Source organism: Dryobates pubescens, chromosome 2 (assembly GCF_014839835.1).
Source record: "Dryobates pubescens isolate bDryPub1 chromosome 2, bDryPub1.pri, whole genome shotgun sequence".
Lineage (NCBI taxonomy): Eukaryota > Metazoa > Chordata > Aves > Piciformes > Picidae > Dryobates > Dryobates pubescens.
In genome coordinates this window covers 50,093,169-50,113,209 of record NC_071613.1, presented here as the reverse complement: position 1 = coordinate 50,113,209, position 20,041 = coordinate 50,093,169, and the positions used below count along the sequence as shown (strand labels likewise).

Sequence of the window (20,041 nt, the reverse complement as noted above, 5' to 3'; positions counted from 1 at the left end):
GAAAGCAAAACCTTTCAAATGTTGACAAAACATGTAAAAACAGAAATCATCTGATCATTTTGAAATCTGTATTTATATAACACATGCCCACAATCTCTACTTATTTTTCCTTTTCCAAATAAACAAAACATGCCTGGGAAGGTCCTCATTACAGACCACCACAGAGAATAAACAGCCACAGCTTCACTGATACCAACAAAACTACATTCAGCTCTACCTCTCTTGACATATATACAAACTGATTTAAAAAACAAATTCCAGGTTAGAGACAGGTCACTGCAGGAAAGAGAATCTTGCCTTACTGAATGAATAACTAAAGATGTAGGTTCTCAGATAAAACAGATTATATGTGGATTGATAAAACAATTTGGGGTTTTTTGTTTAAATAAATATGTATATGCACACATACATATACACACACACACACACTCTCTGTCATGAGAGGGACCTGGGGCTTCTGGTTTACAGTCAATTAAATATGAGTCAGCAGTGTGCCCAGGTGGCCAAGAAGGCCAGTGGCATCCTGGCTCATATTAGGAATGCTGTGGCCAGCAGGAACAGGGAGGTGATCCACCCCCTGTACTCAGCACTGGTGGGGCCACACCTCCAGTATTGTGTTGTTCTGGGCCCCTCACTACAGGAAGGACATTGAGGTTCTGGAGCGTGTCCAGAGGGCAAGGAGACTGGTGAAGGGCCTGAAGCACACAGCCTACAAGGAGTGTCTGAGGGAGCTGGGGTCATTCACTCTGGAGGAGGATGAAGGGAGACCTCGTTGCTCTCCACAACTACCTGAAGGGAGGTTGGAGCAAAGTGGGGCCCAGCCTCTTCTCCTCTGTGGTGAGCAACAGGACTAGAGGAAATGGTTTCAAGCTGTGCCATTGGAGGTTCCAGATGGATGCTAGGAGATATTTCACAGAGAGGGTTCTCAAACATTGGAATGATCTGCCCAGGAATGGCAGAATCATTGCCCTGGAGGTTTTAAGCAGTGTGTGGACCTGGTACTTAGGGACATGGTTTAGTGTTGACCCTTCAGTGCTGGGTTGAAGGTTGGACTGGATGAGCTTCAAGGTCTCTTTTAGAATACATAGAATATACATAGAATAAACCAGGTTGGAAGAGACCTTCAAGATCATCGCGTCCAACCCATCACCAATCCAACACCGCCCAAGCAACTAACCCACAGCACCAAGCACCCTGTCAAGTCTTCTCCTAAAAACCTCCAGTGATGGCGACTCCACCACCTCCCCAGGCAGCCCATTCCAATGTGCAATCACTCTTTCTGTATAGAACTTTTTTCTAACATCCAGCCTGAACCTCCCCTGGCGCAGCCTGAGACTGTGTCCTCTTGTTCTGGTACTGCTTGCCTGGGAGAAGAGACCAACATCTGTCTGTCTACAACCTCCCTTCAGGTAGTTGTAGAGAGTAATAAGGTCACCCCTGAGTCTCCTCTTCTCCAGGCTAAGCAACCCCAGCTCCCTCAGCCTCTCCTCGTAGGGCTTATGTTCCAAACCCCTCACCAACTTTGTTGCTCTTCTCTGGACCAGATGTTTTCTGTGATTTTATGTTCAAAAATATACAGTCAATCAGCAGACTTATTTGATAACTGTATTCCTTGATAGCAATTTTTGGAGCCTTGAAATTCAGGCAGATCTCAGTATTCTGGAGTAGTTTTAAAATGTGCAAACTTGCAGCTTGATTTTACAGAGGAACAGGACCACAGGAGAAACAAATATTGTATGACAAATACCTGTGTAACTAGATACAACTGCATGGCTAGATCTCCAACTACTGCCCTACAAACCCTCAGGATGTTAAATATGTAGGAATAAAATACCTTAATGCTTGACACATTTTGCAATCTTTATGAAAATGTACTTCATAAATACATGTTGAGTACATATTTTCCAACCTCAACTCTACCTCCCATTCTTTTTTCTCATTGGCTTTATCTTCCTCCTGTTACAGAAGCAATATGTCAGACACTTGAACTCAGTCTCTTCTGTTTCTATGCACTCTATGCCTACTATTCACTTGGTTTAGGCTGCTTTTGATATTCCAAACAAACACAATTTAAGCCAAAAATACTATTCTAAATCCATATTTTAACAAACAAATAAATCTCTTCCTCCCCCAGAATCCATCATTCCCCTAGAATTTCCCTGGCTAAATCACACTATGACTTGGCTAGACCGACATCCAAGTTTGAACTAATTCAGGCATTACCTTTGTGCTTGCCTCAGATAGCGTAGGATCAGATACATAACCAGCATGTTTATTTTATGACTTACAGGTATTCACCTGACACTGCCACATTACATCTCTCACCAACACCAAACAAAAATTAAAATAACCAAAGACAAATACTCCACCAAACTACTTGTTCAACTTCCCACCTGCCACAGATATACATTTCTTATCTGACTTGCTACTCAGCTGCCTCTACTCATCTCCTCATTACCACTAGCCAATTACTTTTGGTTTTCAGTAGTGTTCATGTGGGTTGGCAAACTAGAGTACAAAGGAGCATCTATTTGAAACATTCTTCTCCCATGTCAAATACAGACCAGAACTTCACTATTTTTTGCACCTAATAGTTAAACCTGAATTAGCAGCACCATGGTGCATCCAAATTCAAGAAAACCATTCCAAATCTGGGCAAAACCAGGCCTAACAGAAGAGCAAAGGAACACATCTCAGAGAGGATGTACTACAATGCAGCAGAGCTAAGGAGACAACCAAGACAAGGTAGTTGGGTATGGCCACATCTTGGAGACAGCCCTACAGAACAGTAAGGGTTAGAAGGGTAGTCCAACCCCCCCTTTCAAAGCAGGTTGCACAGGATGACTTCCAGGCAGGTGTTGAATGAATCCAGAGACAGAGACTCCAGTTCTCTACAACCCACAAAGTGAAGTTGCTCCTCCTGTTTAGATGAAACTTCCTATGTTATCTCTTGTCCTGTCACTGGACACTAGTGAAAAAAGACTGGCCACTTCCTCCCGACACCTACCCTAATAAAGATCTCACTGAGGATATGGAAGAGCAGTAGAAAAAACAAGGGTCAAATCACAGTTAGAGATCCAATACCTCTCAGTCTTACACAATGGTTTGTGCCTTTCACCACATAGTCCCTGCTATGAAGCACTGACTTGATCCAATGATTCTTTGATGCTACTACCTCTTCCTAATTTTACCTTTCTCTTTTAAAAATCCCAGGAGGAAAGAGGGAAAAAAGACAAGAAAAGGAAAATAATTAAAAACTAACTCAATATCTCTGACATGAGTTGGCACGTTTTTCACTAGGGCAGGTTGCTCAAAGCCCCATCCACTTCCATTGATGGGACACCACAACTTTTCTGGGCAAACCTGTTACAGGTCCTTATATTCAATGTGAAAATACCCTCTCAGTTTAAATACATTTCCCCTTGTCCAGTCACTGGAGGCCCTGGTAAAAAGTCTCTCTTGTGTCTATCTTCTGATCCCACTGGCCACAGTGTGCCAGTACCAATTACCAAGCAGTTCTGTTTTCACATCGGTTTCTCACAAAACACACATCTAAGCTCTTCCAGTTATCAAGTTAAAAAAATACTGTCATTGTTTATTTAAGGTTTCCAGTTAGGTTTTCAGTTTTGGTTCTTTTGATTCCACTGGTTTCAGTTTTCTTTATTACCACAGTATTTGCTCCTTCCATTAAAATCGGGGGAAAAAACCTAGTTTTGCCTAAGGACTTTTAGCATTTTAAGAATATAATCAAGTATCAAATGAGTCACAGTAATGTTATAAATGCTGATAATGGCAAATAAATTTTTAAAAAAGTACAATGTGCCTCCCCCTCCCTGAATTTGTAGCATTTACCCAGACCAGGAGCTTTGCTTTCCTGTGTGTGCTCAACTGAAGTCCTACTAAAAGCACCTTTCTAGCTGAAACAGGAATGTAAGGCTCAGACTAGCTACCAGCAGTAAATTCTCTGAAAACTCAACTTGAAGATATCAACTTGCATATTGAAAATTATCTTTCTGGTAACTAACCAGAAATATCTTCTTAACCTAAACACTTAAATTAGAGCTACTGTCCATTAAGACTGCAATTTAATTACACACACCAAAGGAAATCCCATTTGCCAGAAATGGACTTTGATTTTGTATTTAAAAGTCAAGAACACTTCTTGCTACACAAAAACCAAAGCAAAGTGAAAACTCCTTCCTAATCATATGTACTTGAAGAGATTCCTGAACTTTTAAACTTCTGATGTAGCTGTAAATAACAAAACCACTTCTTTGTGCAAACAGATCACTGCTATTGCAAAGATAAAACCAGCTGGTCTTAACAATACAATACTACTGAAAATTCAATTTACATCTGAGCTCCTCCAATTGCCATCTGTACAGTAAAGCTTAATAAACCACTTATTCCTCCTAATAGATGCTAATCATGGATTGACAATACATAATCAAAATCTGCTCTTTAACCCTTTCAGCAAATAACCATTATTAAATCTGGTTTGCAGCAGCAGAATTGAAACTCTTGAGAGCAACTCTTACAGAAGTTGTGTCAGCAGTGGAGAAGTCTTTGGCTCTGTGGTTGGTTTTTTTGTAACTGCCTTCCTATTAGAAAACAGACCACATCAAATCAGTCTGTTAGTTTAAAAGGAAAATTTAATAAAACTACAAAACCCACTAGGTATTCCACAGGGAAATATGCAGTTTATTTATTCTTTCCATGACACTTTCAGTCATTTTGTAATGTTACTTCGGTAATTGTTTTATCTAGCATGTTAATTTGTTTTCCTTAGTAAATAAATCTAAACATACACATACAAGCAATTGTATACACATACAGACACAACGACCCCCATCTGCAGTCCAATGAGTAACACACAGCAATAAACTGGTTTTTAATTGTTATTATTTTTAAAATAACCTTGCAAAAATAAGTAGAAAAAAAGACATAATTGCCTTTTGCCTGTTATTTACACTCTAAAATTACTGTAAGCACATAAAACTTAAAAATGCATTGTTTTTATGTTCTTAGTCAATGATAATTGTTGCTGTTATTCTGAAGTAAAGATACAACTAAATCTGCAGGTGTTAGTGTCATAGTATCAGTCAGGGTTGGAAGGGATCACAAGGATCATCTAGTTCCAACCCCCTGCCATGGGCAGGGACACCCCACACTAGATCAGGCTGGCCACAGCCTGAGCCAGCCTGGTCTTAAACACCTCCAGGGACGGCGCTCCAACCACCTCCCTGGACAACCCATTCCAGGGCTTCACCACTCTCATGGTGAAGAACTTCCTCCTCACATGTTACACATGTATGAAGTAAATTCTCGTGTTCTTTGGGAGGTGGACCATTTTGGATGCTTTTACATTTCTTCTGAGCTTGTCAAATGGTACATCCATCTTTACTGTCAAGGACAAAACCTGTACCTTTTCAAACACTATTCAAACACTATTACTACAAGCAGTGAACAGCACGTTTTTATAGACTCACAGGATGGTTCAGTTTGGAATGGACCTTCAACAATCAGCCTCAAAAGTAAGCTCACTAAGGAAAACATTAGCTATTACTTTCCTTGCATTTTTAAAGGTCTACAGGACAATTGATCAAAAAGCACAAATCTTACTATAAATTCCTCCTGTTCTCCAATTGCATATTTAAAGGGAGAAAACTTATGCACATCAACTTGGCCATTCATTTATGGAGCACTCTTCTCATTCTACTAAGGCATTTTTTGCTCAGATGCCATCCTGATTGTTTCACACTGTAACAGAGATCAGCTGCAGCCAGCTAGCAGAACTCATTCAGTGGTTGTGGGTCTACAGAAAACTGCCACTCAACGTAGGATCTAGATTTGCTTGTGTGTAACAACTCCCAAAATATTATGGAAGGACTCATAACACTTGAGTTGAAAATGTCTCTGAATTTTCTGAACACTCAAGCAATGAGTGTTTCCTCATTTTTATGTAACTGTATTCTCTCAATGGGATTCCATCTCTTTCCCAAGGAACAGAATTAAACTGGTTTGTTTTAAACAAGATTTCACAAGTCAGAAAGTTAGCAGGTTCAGCTTTTTAAAGGCCAAGAAACAGGTAATGTTTAAAACCAATCGGGTACTACCCACCCATCCACCCCTCCCAACCACTGCAAAACTGGAAGCTTCATTATGAAGTTTCAACATCTTTCTTGGGACAAGCTGGGAAGGCAGCAGTCTTTCAGTTTCAGTACATGCCAGAAAAAAAGGTCACTTAACAGAAAAACATCAGGGTTCAGCTTTTAGGAAAAGAAAGCTTTTTAATTAAAACTGGCTCACCCTACAGAAACTGGCAGTGTACTTCTGTATTACAGAAAGTTTAACAATGTCTCCTCCCTGCAATAAATTCTAAAGCCTAGACACAGTCTTCCTATTTTTGTCTGTTATTGCAAATTACTTAATGGCTTGCCCAGTTCTGCTTTTTCCTAAAAAACCCAAACAAAACGGTTCAGATTGCTGCTCCTCACTTCAAAATAGCAGGCAATCCTACCTCCTGCCTTTACCTCCTATCACTGTGTTCACTAAAAAGCTGTTCTTTTTTGACCTTTTAATTCACTTGATTCCTCCTGTTTAATAGATCTGCTGTCTCCATACAAAACTATTCATTCACTGAATTCAGCCTTTACTGGTGCTCTTATAATTTCAGTAAATACTGTATTAAAGTCACATGAAGTGTGACTTTGATAGCTTTTCTTTCCACACTGCACAGAAAATGTGCAACTGTACACTTGAAGTGCTTCTCAAACGCTAAGCCTTTTGAATTTAAGCTTAAAAATTACTTTAATCAGCATGCAAAAAAGATCAACCTTCCTACTGTCAGTGAAAATTTTATCTTTACTGGTTGTAAACTTACCTCTGGGATGATAGCATAAAGATCGCTACTGAAAGGTAAGGCTCCACTGCATTGCACAGTCTGGGATATAAACAAAGCCCTTGTTAATCAGTGTATCTATTATTGGCCATACACTTACAATGGGTTTGCCATTTTCAGGGTCTACTATCACAAGTGTAGGAAGAATTGATGGTTATGAGAGGAGCACCAAAATAATAAACTGGAAAAGTAAATTTAAATTGATTTCAGATTTGTATCCCTTCTTGTATCTGACAGAAGTTGCATCTGTGAGTTACACAGCTCCAGACTTTGTTTAAATCTCTTTATCTGTTTTAGTTTCCACTGTTAATTTTGTCTAAAGCAAAATCCTGGAGTAAAAGACAAACACATTTTTGATTTAGTCATCCCGAAAAAAACCAAACTGTGACAGTTTTAGGCTGTGCCTTTAAGAAAGGTCAGTTACTGAAACACTGAACCTCTCTCACTACCACACAAACAAATTGATGTACATGTAAAATTCTTCATTTCCTAATAGTCTTAATTCCATAGATAGATAGTTTACTAGACTACTGTAAATAAACCAACTCATACTCATGACATAGCAAAGTATCTCACATTCTGACTAGTCAAAATGCTTTTACAAGTACTGTAGAATCAAAACTCTAATCACAACCTCTCAATGAGTTTTAAACATTCCCTAAACTGTACAATATAAGACACAGAAACTAGACTAGAACAAACCAGGTTGGAAAAGACCTTCAAGATCATCACGTCCAACCCATCATCCAACACCATCTAATCAACTAAACCACAGCACCAAGCACCCCATCAAGTCTCCTTCTAAACACCTCCAATGATGGCGACTCCACCACCTCCCCAGGCAGCCCATTCCAATGGGCAATCACTCTCTCTAGGAAGAATTTCTTCCTAACATCCAGTCTAAACCTCCCCTGCTGCAGCTTGAGACTGTGTCCTCTTGTTCTGGTGCTGGTTGCCTGGGAGAAGAGACCAGCCCCCATCTGTCTACAACCTCCCTTCAGGTAGTTGTAGAGAGCAGTAAGGTCTCCCCTGAGCCTCCTCTTCTCCAGGCTAAAACTACTAAAGGTATACTGAAAATATGCAACACACTAAAATTACATTCCACCATACTTATTTTCAAGTGAACACGTAAAGAAATCCAGAAATATTTATCACAGTGTTATTGTGGACATTCAGTTTCTGAAGACCTACTCCAAGAGTTAAGCCTGACGGCACAAATATAATCACCCATGTGGACCAAGGATCCAGAAGCCATAGTTAAGCTGTGCTTAGCATCTTGCTGAAATCAGGACCTGGGAGCAGAATTCAGTGCTCGTAATGTCTGCCTTTTCCCAATGTGATTCACGCTCCTCGAAAATTAGCAGAATGCTTACTGCCACGGCTTACTTACTGTGATGAATGTGGTCAGTTCTGTGACATTGCTGTTTCGCAACCTGCAGACAAAAAAATAATTAACCATCAGCTGACTCATCCTTTCGTCACAACTTTTACAAGGTCAAAGGAAAGACATCAAACAGAACAGTAAAATCTCTCCCCAAAAAAAATCCCATCTGCAAAGGATTTCCAGTGTACCGAAAAGCCTGTTTCCCACAGCCAGATACTGTAGTGATTAAGACAAGAATAGTTTCGGCCAAATGTTACGTAATCACGCTTTTTGTTTGCAACCAGCTGTTTAAATACACATACCCACCTTACCCTTACTGAATTGTGATCCATGCAGCACAATGTGTTCCCCTTTGATATACACACTAAGTCAAAGGAATGTTTAACCTCAAAACACAAAAATAATTCTGGAGTCCCAGAAATCAATGGGAATGTAAAACTCTGTTTAGACAGAGACGGAGTTTTATTGCATTTACTGATGCTCTCTACCAGAAAGATTTCAAATTCTCCTCACATTCTTGAGAATTCAGAACCGTCTCTGTCAGTACAAAATCCATACAGGCTCCACTGAAAATTTAAAACTAAAAGTAATTTTTGAATGCTGGTTTGAATTGCTTTCCTCCCAGACTACTTTTTCCCCAGGCAGATGAAGTTTTGCTAAACACACTGTACAGGAAATAGGAAACAGCCTTACACAAGCATTACAGGAAGATGCTACTTGCTGTAGCAGTAGAAATCTGGTATTGTTGGGATTTCCTAGTAACTTTTTTTGTCAGCTTAATCTTTTAAAAGTATCACCTGTCTGGACACAGAATCACAGAATATACTGGGTTGGAAGAGATCTCCAAAATCATTCACTCCAACCTTCAATGAAGGGAAAACACTAAACCACGTCCCCAGCTGCCAGGTCCTACATGTGGCTTGAACGCTCCCAGGGCTGGTGGCTCCACCACAGCCCTCAGCAGGCCATTCCAATGTTTGAGAACCCTTTCCATGAAGAATTATTTCCTAATATCCAGCCAGAACCTCCCCTGGCACAACCTGCACCCATTTTCTCTATTGTTGTCACTTGTTATCAAGGAGAAGAGGCTGATTACACCCTTGCTCCAACCTCCCCTCAGGTAGTTGTGGAGAGTGATGAGGTCTCCCCTCAGCCTCCACTTCAGCTCCCCCAGACACTCCTCGTAGGTCATGTTCTCCAGGCCCTCACAAGCCTCTGCCCTTCTCTGGACATGCACCTCAATGTCCTTCCTATAGAGGGGCCCAGAACTGCACACAGTACTAGAGGTGTGGCCTCACCACTCCGGAGTACAGAGGGATGCTCACCTTCCTGTTTCTGGCTGCCAGAGTGTTTCTAATACAAGCCAGGATGCCACTGGCCTTGGCCACCTGATCTAGGTGGCCCTGATTTAGCAGAAGGGTTGGTCTAGCAATCTCCAGAGGTCCCTTCCAAACGTCACCATTCTGTGATTGTGTGATGTGCTGCAGCATTAAACACATACTCAATATATAAAGTTTGTAGATACTCTATTCAGCTACACTGATGGACAATTTCAAATGAGCAAGTAAGCATAAATGCCCACATATCACAGAATGCCAGGGTTAAATGAGGTATCAGGGGTCTTTTTCTTATTGGTTTGTTTGGGGCTTTTGTTTGAAACAGAGCACTTTTCTTCTAGAACATAACATTGATAGGAGCATAAAGATGGCCTATCTCACAGTGGCACAGCCAAGAAAACATACAAAGAAATTCACACAAAACTTCAGCTACCTATATGAGCTAAAACTTCTTTTTTACAGTTAGGTAAGCTAAGTTAGAATTTAAATATAGGTAGGTAATTACATCATCAGCAGCCATAGTTTCTTACATTTCATTTTAAATTACAAGCAGTAACGGTATTGGCATTACACACCAATGATTGCCTCCTTTTTGTGTGTGTGGGTTTTTTGGGTTTGGGTGGTTTTTTTGGGGGGGAGGGTGGGGAAGGGGAGGTTGTGGGATTTTTATTTTGTGGTGGTTTGGGTCTGGGGTTTCTTTGTTATGGCCACTGCTGTCAGATTGCACTCCTGGGTCTGCCAGGAAAACAGCAGGCATTTTTTTCCCTTGTCAAAGGACAGCCAGCAGCAAATCACTCCTCCTAACAGCCTGTGGCAACACCATCAAGCTAAACAGCAAAGGAATCACATTTGTTCTCCCAAGGAGAAATCAAAACATTACTCTTTCCCTTCTATATCCTATTGGCATGCTCTGAAAACATCAAAAAAATTCCCAACCTATTAGACCAGAATCAGGAGAAGTGATGGAAGGAGATATGACACAGTAACTACTACCATTTAAAAGCTGAGAGCAAAGCATTTGATTGGGGAAAAGATTCAAGTATGCATTTTGCTGCTCTCAACCATCCTGCTGGCAAATTAGAAACCCTAAACTGTCCTTCAGAAATCAGAAAACAAAATCCCCTTTCTTCCTCTGACTTGGAGACATGGTTTTTCCCGTATTAGCTGAAGCTCCCGTACTTGCTGCCTGTTATAATTTTGCACATACATTCTATTACTGACTACATCTATACTTATGGCACTGCTACGTTTGGGCTTTGCTAACAGTCCTGAAGGCACTGAATAGCCCACCAAAACCTAAACCTTGGGACAAACGTGAAAGGACCAGTAGAGATGAGGATAGTGAAAACAGCTCTTCATTTTCCAGATTTCCAGGGATGATAACAAGCCACCACACTGGTAGGCAGAGAACACCGCAGTTGCAGCTTCCTCAGCCCCAAATACTGTCCAAGCAGGAGAAAATGTTTCTCCATAGAAAAGCTTCCCAGAACCCTACAGATACAACTGTATTGGAAAATTGCCTATTTGTTTCCCCAGGATAACACTTCCAAAAGAGTAGACTGGAAGGAAATAGTGAGCAGTAGATTCAGCCTGATGCTCCCTGCTGATCTGTTGCTTCAAAACTTCTTTATCAGCTGTTTACTTTTCCTCTAGGCTTCATCTGCTCTAACTCGATGTGAGTATGTAAACTAAGGACTGAGAAAAGAAAAGAGAGCTTTTTTTGTCTCTTTTCTATGCTTAATATATGAAAATGATCACCACTTGGAAAATCCTCCACAACTTCACTAGAAACACAAAACCAAATGTAAACAAATAGGTTTCCACAAGAAATGAGGATAGGTACTTAAGAAATTGTAATACAAAAGACAGCACAAGTGCAAGCAGAAGCAGATTAACAGCTTTAAAAACAAGCTCCAATACTTCAGGGACTGCATATGTTAAGTATTATTCCCAAAGCAAAAACATTCAACATTATCCATGTTCATAAGCAAAATCACTTCATAGTGTCTGGAGCCATCTCAAAGCTTCATACCACACAAATTACATCACACAATAATGGGAAACATGCTTCTTCAACAAATTGCATTTATGTTCTCTTACTCTCTTTGACTAAAGACCTGCTAAAGTCAATGGTCAACATTAAATGGTGCAATAAACATTTCAGTGTCTCACTCTACTCAGCTGAGTATGCACGCAACCCACTGCAAAACAAGGGCAGGATGCAGCCACTGAGGTGGGACTGCTTCTTACAGCAGCACCTCAGCACAAAATCAGACAAAGGAGACCAGAAAATGGTACCAGTTCAATGACAGTAACTCTAAACTAGTTTACTATTAGGAAAATCAAGAATTTTGATCATCACAACAAAAAAGGATTAAATAAACAATAAAGTATTCAGGTGGAAACAAGAGCGCACAGTTTTGACAGCTGTGAGGTTTCATTACCTCACTGCTGCATATCTGCCTACTGCACATTTCTGCCATTCACTTTACAACTTATTAAGAGGTCCAACTTGATGACCAGCATACATCAGTGTGACCGTTTTAGGCTGTGCCTTTAAGAAAGGGACAGTTGCTGGAACACTCTGGCTGAATGTTTTGGTGAAATAATGAAAACAAGATATTCTGAACGGATTTCATTGGTAGAATGCAACTTTTAAGTTTTAGTTCAGTTTGAATCTCAGTCAGTTCAGTCTGTCTTTTTCAGTCTGTCTGTTTCAGTCTCTCTGAGCAACAGCTGTGCTGGACGGAGTTGACCTTGAATTAACTGAGCTAACCAGATAAGAAACTAATTCTTGCATACGCTTTGAGCTAACAGAATTTCCTCCTTAATAATTACCTTTTTCTCTCTCTCTAACCCTTTTTGGGAATAAAGGGAGGTAGGGGGAGAGAGGAGGTACGGGGGGGGGGGGGGTGGGACCCTCCTGGCTGGAGGAGGGAAAGTTTTTTTTCTGTATTACATTCTTTGCTGTATATTTCTGTACATATTGTAAATATTGTATATTGTGTATCTATTCATCTGCATTTCATCCTGCTTGTAAATATAGCTCTTATCCATTTCTGCTTCTCGGACTGAGTTAGCAGTGGTTTCTTTGTGTGGGGGGAGGGAGAACTGAACATTCTCACACCGCCACAATCAACTAGTAACTAAAAGGCACACCTATTGTGGCAAACATGATTCTGATTGGTCATTTACTCTAGAGTCCATCCTCATCTTTGCTTTAGTCAAAATTGAATTTGCATGGCTGACTGTGTAAGGGTTTGCTCTACGGGTGTAAAATTAACATACAAAACCCCCTTTTATTAGGATTAGGTTCAAGGAATAATTCATATTTTTATGGTTACATAGAAAGAAACTAGGGCAAACATGACTAAGACAGGTGCCTGTGAGGTCTGAAAAATCATTCTGTTTGCTGCAGATATGTATATACCAAGATTGATGCGTTAAAATTTTGAAACTAAAAGCAGAGGAAGCATCTCCTCTTATAAATAACATGTTCCTTACATACCTCAGTATTTTCCCTCCCTAATTAAAAGCACACGGACTTGGTTTTGGCTCTGGCATCCAAAGTACAGAGTAAACAGAGTAACACAAATTAACAAACACCAACACTAAAACTAAGTGGAAAACCAAAACCCAACATCAAAGAGCTCATTTGGCATGAACTCAAGGAAGTTACACAACACTGACTTCTCTGTCAAACTAAAATTAAAAAAAAAATTGATAATTAGCAAAAATATTGTTTCAGACTAAATATCCTCTTCCTTGACAACCATACATGCATATAAATATGAGAGTGGTGAAGCCCTGGAATGGGTTGTCCAGGGAAGTGGTTGAGGCCCTGTCCCTGGAGGTGTTTAAGACCAGGCTGGATGAGGCTCTGGCCAGCCTGATCTAGTGTGAGGTGTCCCATGGCAGGGGGGTTGGAACTAGATGGTCCTTGAGAACCACCCTTCCAACCCTGACTGATACTATGAAAGCTCAGGATTTGCCTTTTAACTGCAGTAACAGAAGTCCTTGCAACTCACTCTCAGTGCTCACTGCCACTCCACGAACAAAGCCCAACAGAAAAGCATTCTACTGTGGTTTAATTCCAGGTTGGTTCTTAGAACTGGTGATTACAAAGCACACCACCAAAGTATCCTTGAATGCAAACAAAATCCTAACAATGTGAGAATAAAAGCCCAGCAACAGCTGACATTCCACACTCATGGAGATAGGTGAGAGATGTATATTCAGAAGAACAGAAAGAACAGTAAATGTAGGGTGCCTGAAAGAGAAGATTGTAAACTTTGTTTACGTTTCTCAGTACTAATCGAGCACAGGCAAAGTGTCTCATGGGCTGCGTTGCACTACACAGACACGCAGGGGTAAAAATTGCTCCTCATTCCATGAATGGGACAGTTAATACACACAGGAAAGATTGCATTATTTTTTATTTTCATATTTCATCATTTATTATGCAATGTTAATACAACTTTTTTTTTTTCTCTCTCCACATTATTTTCTTATCATGTACAGGTAAAGAAAATGGAAGTTTCCTGTGCTTAATATTAGCATATAAATGGAGCTAATTGAAGTTTGACTAAAGTGGGAAGACTGGATGGTGTGAATTCCCACCTTTGTTACTATTATCACTTTGCAAGGTGGTTTTTTTAAGCAAAACTAGAATAACTGGTTTATATTCTGGCAGTGGCATCTTCTCAATTAAATCAAAACTTGGAATCTGAAAGCACTGACTGCAGCAAAACCAGCACCATTTTCATAAAGCCATGAGGCAAGATGTCTTCTTTCTCAACTGCAGCTTGCTTTTTCCCCAGTGCAAACATACTACTTACCACAAAAGATATGCCTCTACTTTTTTTTCCACAATTACTCGATGCCCTTTTTAATGACATTGCAAACAAAGGTTGAAAGAACATGAGCATTCAAGTTACATTCTTTCTGTTTTCCTTAGTAATTCAGGACAGCGCTCTGGCTGTTTACTGTGACAGGAGAGGTAACAAAGTTACAGCATTGTAGAAGAATGAGAAAGGGAGATTAGGGAAACTTTCTCAAACTGTATCGTATTTCTGTTAGCATTTCTAGCAAGTGTTTCTTGAAAACTGATAGAAGTAACATTGGTGAAGTGGGGGGGGGGGGGGCACTTGTTCCCTAAAACTTATATAAACATTTGAAAACACTGAAGGGAGTTTCTCTACACAAGACAAGGTCTGCCATTACTGATACTTATAAAAGTCATCTTGGAAAAACCCTTTTACTGGAATAGTTGAAAGGAAAACAGGTGTCACAGCCCTAAATATCATTTTCTAGAAGTGGCAGGAAACAAAGGCCTTTACTCATATCTTAACTGCAAAAACGGAATGAAGGTTAAGAAATGCCAATTCAGTTTCACTGTACTAAGAAATCACTTTCTGAACAGGAGAGAAACTGGGAGTTGTCCCATTTTAATGACCATTGTCCTAAACTCAGGAAGCCACACAGTGATTATGCTAGCACTGCTTTGAAAAAGCAGAAGTCACATAGCCTTTGGATCAGCTGCAGTCCCTGTTTTCTTCAGTGGGCAGACTGCAATCCTCTGTTGTAGAGGAAACACAACAGGGTTTCTTACTAAAAAGTAATACATAAGGTTACCTAACTGAAAAACAAAACCACAGTGCAAATGAAAAAGGTAAAAAGTGTATAGGAATGAAACAACAACTCTTTCCATTATTATTTTATAGTTACTAGAACTGAATATAAACAGCTTGAAGTTTTTCCATTTTTGAATTCTCACCACTGCTCTAGGTATCTTTAATTAGACATGTTCACTATTGCAGCTAGCAAAGTTGAGAAATTATATGTAGAAGAGACATGCAGCAGATCTAGAGGAGAGTCATAAAAAATGATCAGAGGGCTGGAGCACCTCTACTATGAAGACAGGAGAAAGAACTGGGGCTGTTCAGCCTGGAGATGAGAAGGTTCTGGGAAGAGCTTAGAGCTGCATTACAGTATCCAAAGAGGACCCACAGGAAGGCTGGGGTAGGACTGTTCAGAATGCCTTGTGGAGATGGGATGAGCAGCAATGGTTTGAAAATGGAGCAGGGTAGATTTTGGTTGGACATTGAGAAGCTTTTCACAATGAGGGTGGTGGAGTACTGGAACAGGTTGTCCAGGGATGTGGTGGAAGCCTCATCCCAGGAGACATTCAAGATCAGACTTGAGGTGGCCCTGGGCAGCCTGTCTTAGTTGAAGATGTCCCTGCTTACTGCAGGGGGGCTGGACAAGATGAACTTTCAGGGTCCCTTTCAACCTGATGAAATCTGCAAATCTGTAAATTACAGAAGTGGAGACAGTTTTTATCTGCAAATACGTATATATAAGGAACAACAGTCATCTATTGTAATTCTAACTCACTCTTGCCCAAGATAATGTTATCTCCTTCAACCACAAAGGTGTAGCACTTTTAGATACTAGAATATCCTGTTCACAGAGACCAAAAGTTTCCATCTATCTACAAACCAAGTCAGCATAATGCAATGTTCAAGCACTCACACCTAACGACTCAGCAGGCCAAACACCTACAGTTTGTAAGCTCTTTTTCTTCCAGGATAACAGTCATAGACTCCTGCACTGACATTGCCACATAAAATGGATCACAGTGTCATTTATTTTACGTATCACATAGTGCTTAGACAGTAATATCACATTCCCTCTTCTGTATTTCACAATGTGCACTCTTCAATTCTGTCCTTGAGAACCACAGCCTGCTTTTATGCTACCACAGAAGCAGCATGTATTCAAATCTGAGTTACAGAGCCATGCACTGGGAGGTGTCATTAACAAGTACCTACTAATGGAAGATAAACAGCAGCAACATGTACTAAAAATACATCAGGAAATTAAGAAGCTGTGATAATAAAACACCCCTTTTGTAATTCAAATATTACATCTTCATTCTTGTTTAACAGCGTTTAGTGAAATAGTTGATTTAAATTAAAACTCTTGTAAACTTTTATTGGCTTAAATCACTGTGTTTATATTGGATCACTGCTCTATTAATCACCATGAGAATTACAAGATAATGTATCATACCACACGTTCCCTAGTCACACATACAGCGAAGGCAGCATCACTTTTTGGAACAACCAACAAAAGATGTGAAAATGGATTTGCTTTATGGACGGGTGGGTTTTGTTGGTTGGTGTTTTTTAACTATCTGGTTAGTTTCTCGAGTCTACTGCCTTACCAAAAAATGGCACTGAAACTAGCAAGCTAACTGTAGCATGGCAAAGAACAAGAGAAATAAATAGTCGTCTTCTTAATTTTCAAGATCATGGTATGTTTACATATTGCCCTTTATGGTCTTCATAGCTGCAGAAATGAAGAATGAGTACTAAAAGGCAGAATTACAAACAGACAACAAAATAAACTAGTGAACATATTTTATCAGGTTACAACAGTGACTTTAAAATAACCTGTTACACTTTAGGAATAATAAAAGGCTTCAACTGATCAATGCGCAAATAGTCCTGTCAAAGGCAATGTTAGAGCCTGCATCACTGGAAAACCACAGTACTAATGGACATCTTCAGTTGTTTATCCCTCAACTGTCAAAATACATGCCATGAGCCATATGACAGGCATACCTAGCTGATTTATCATAGCACACGGTTGTAAACATGTCACCTGAAACAAAAACACAACCACAATGGTGAGTGAAGACTGTTCCAGAGAGTTTCCTAAATACAGAATCCTGCCACACAAAGTTCTATTTCCTTGAAGCTAAAAGGCAAAGCAGAACCTCCAACTTGGACTACTACACAAAAATCTGGAATAGAGAAGTTATGTTGCTCCCTGCTAGCATGCTAAATACAGGTACTGATAAATCTAATAAGCAGACACAAGATAGGATTCAGAAGACTGCATCCTCCACACTACAGGATCATTGACAGACATGCAGCAACTACATTCCCAGTATGAAGAAAACACTTTACATTTCTCAAAGCAAAGATATGAACTGCTTTAATTTACACTGATAGTGTCATTTATACCATGATTCTGTAATGCCTGGTTAAGGAAGAAAAGCTGGTACAAGTGATTTACATTTAGTTAGACTGTGTAATTTCATTATAAGCTTAGCAGCAGGTTCTTCAGTTCTGTCTCTGATGGATTACTGCATATATTCACATTGCCAACTTCTTCCTTACCCAAAACCTGAGCAAAGAGGGAGAGGGCTGAGTTTTATTTTCTCAAAATTAGCTCCTTTGTTCTTCCCTGAAAACCAACAATCACTTTCATTTAACTTTATCCCTGCCCAAACAAAATACGCAAGTTTCTTGTCTGTAGCTCCATTCTGTCAGCTTACAACACTTTTATTATTCTGAGGAAAAACAACAAAAAGAATGGAAATTTAACCTGTTACACTCAGGTTTCCCTGTACCTACAGTTTATCACAAAGTTAGAAACACCACCTGCGTGGTCATTCTCTCGTAACAGCAGGACAAGAAAAGCCATCTTGTACTTTCCACATGTGTCAGTTTTCTTAAGGCTTCTATGAAGTCCTACTCTCTCAGGACATTGTACATTAACTGTCCAAAATGTATAAACTAGCAGAACAACAACAATTTACTTTGCTAAAGATCACGTTGGGTAAACTGTATTTTAATCCTCATGCACCTTCATCCAATGAAACTTCAAAGACCTTCAAATTTTAGAGTAAGTTATTTTGTGACTGTCGCAGTATTCTACTCTTCTGGTCAAAACTTAGGACCCTGCATGCACTCCTAGTATCATTCTGACACAAAATTAGCTTTTATAATTCACCAAAACATCCAAAAATAGAAATCAAGTGACACTGAGTCACAGCGTGGCTGACATTGAGAGGGAGGTCATCTTGTTAAACCCCTTTGCTCAAGCAGTTAACTAAAGCTTAAAGATGCTCAGGACTATGTCCAGATATCTTCAGTGCACTGCCATGGGTGAAGACTTCACAACCGCCATGGGCAACCTGCATCTGTGCTCAGTCACCCTCACACTGGAAAAAAAATACTGTTTTCTAATATTCAAAGGGACTGTCCTGTGTCCAGCCTGTGCCCACTGCCCCTTGTCCTGACACTGGGTCCCTCTGAAAAGAGCCTGCCTCCATTGTCTTTGCATGCTCCCTTCAGGAACTTATCACATTGAATAAATCCCCCTGAGCTTCCTCCAGGCTGAGCAGTTCCAGCTTTCCCAGCCTCTCCTCACAGGAGAGGTACTCCAGCCCCTTCAACATCTTACAGGTCAACCATTGGGCTCTTCAGTAGCTCCATCTCTCTCTCAGTACTGAATGGCTCAGAACTCTACACTACTGACAAATTTCACCTCTGTCCTTCAGCATGTATCCAGCTGTATATCACACTAGAAACTTATGAATCATGGTAATTCTTATGGCATAAAGAATTATGATAATGACTACTTCAAAGAAAACAGGAACTGCACATAGATACTCTGGAAAACAGTTCCACAATATTAATGAACAAAAAAACCCACTGACAGTGTCACAGCACCAGAACAGAAGACTGCAGCACATGACTGGAAACTGGAAGTGTAAAGCCAGCTAGCAATTTAACTTCTTACTAGTTAAAACAAAATTGAGATTAGGGAGAAGTGATGGACTTTGCTGCCAGTGTTTTATCTATACTCCCCCTTCTCCTTTCCTGTGAGCCATCTCACTTAACTGATGATGTACCACATATGAGAGGAGGAGGGGTAACAAAAAGTGAATTATATACACACAAAATAGTCTAAAAATAAGGAATTAATGGCAGTCATAAACCTTTTACTTCGAACCATTCATGCGTATTAAATTCATTATCCTGGCATCATGCTAGTACAACAGTAATGGCCTGGCCTCCGATTATGATGGTAAGCCAACAGTAGCATGGATTACAGCAGGACTGAAGACTACTGAAAATAACTACAGCTTTACATTTCAGAAGTTTTTCCTTCTGATTCTACTCTTTCTGGGCAAAAATAAGCTTGTGAGTACTTTCTTCCAGGGTCTTCGAATTTTCAAGTTAAAAACACATTTTGACTTGGGTTTCTACTAAAATGAAGCTTGACAATATAACTTAGGAACCTGTAGAAGAAGGTTATCTGCTCAGTGACTGAAAGAAAATTCTGCAAAGAAAGGGCACTAAAATCTGAGTAGAAGGGATCACTGCAGGGCATGATGGTGAAAGATGTCACAAGCTAGCTGAAGTTTGAATGTATGAAGTGTTTCTTACTAGAATATCCTTGTCTTTTTCATTTCTTGAACACTGGAGCTTGAACTAAAGAATGAAATAGTTTCATCAGCAAACTTTTTATTTAGAACAAAAGGCAGTTAAGATACATTTGTTCCAAAACTTGCTTTCACACTTGCTTTCAGTTCGTGTTTACAGACCCCTGACTACTTCT

At 39.9% G+C, this 20,041-nt stretch overlaps 1 protein-coding gene across 15 annotated transcripts in view; it reads right to left on the bottom strand.

Annotated features, from left to right (window-relative positions):
* The window catches only part of BAZ2B (bromodomain adjacent to zinc finger domain 2B), a 127,259-nt gene that overhangs the window by 86,499 nt on the left and 20,719 nt on the right, over positions 1-20,041 (bottom strand). For all 15 annotated transcript variants that reach the window (XM_054177310.1, XM_054177259.1, XM_054177325.1 and 12 more), the window contains one exon: positions 8,292-8,334. The gene's annotated coding sequence lies outside the window, so the exon portion shown is untranslated. The remainder of the gene's footprint in view (positions 1-8,291; positions 8,335-20,041) is intronic.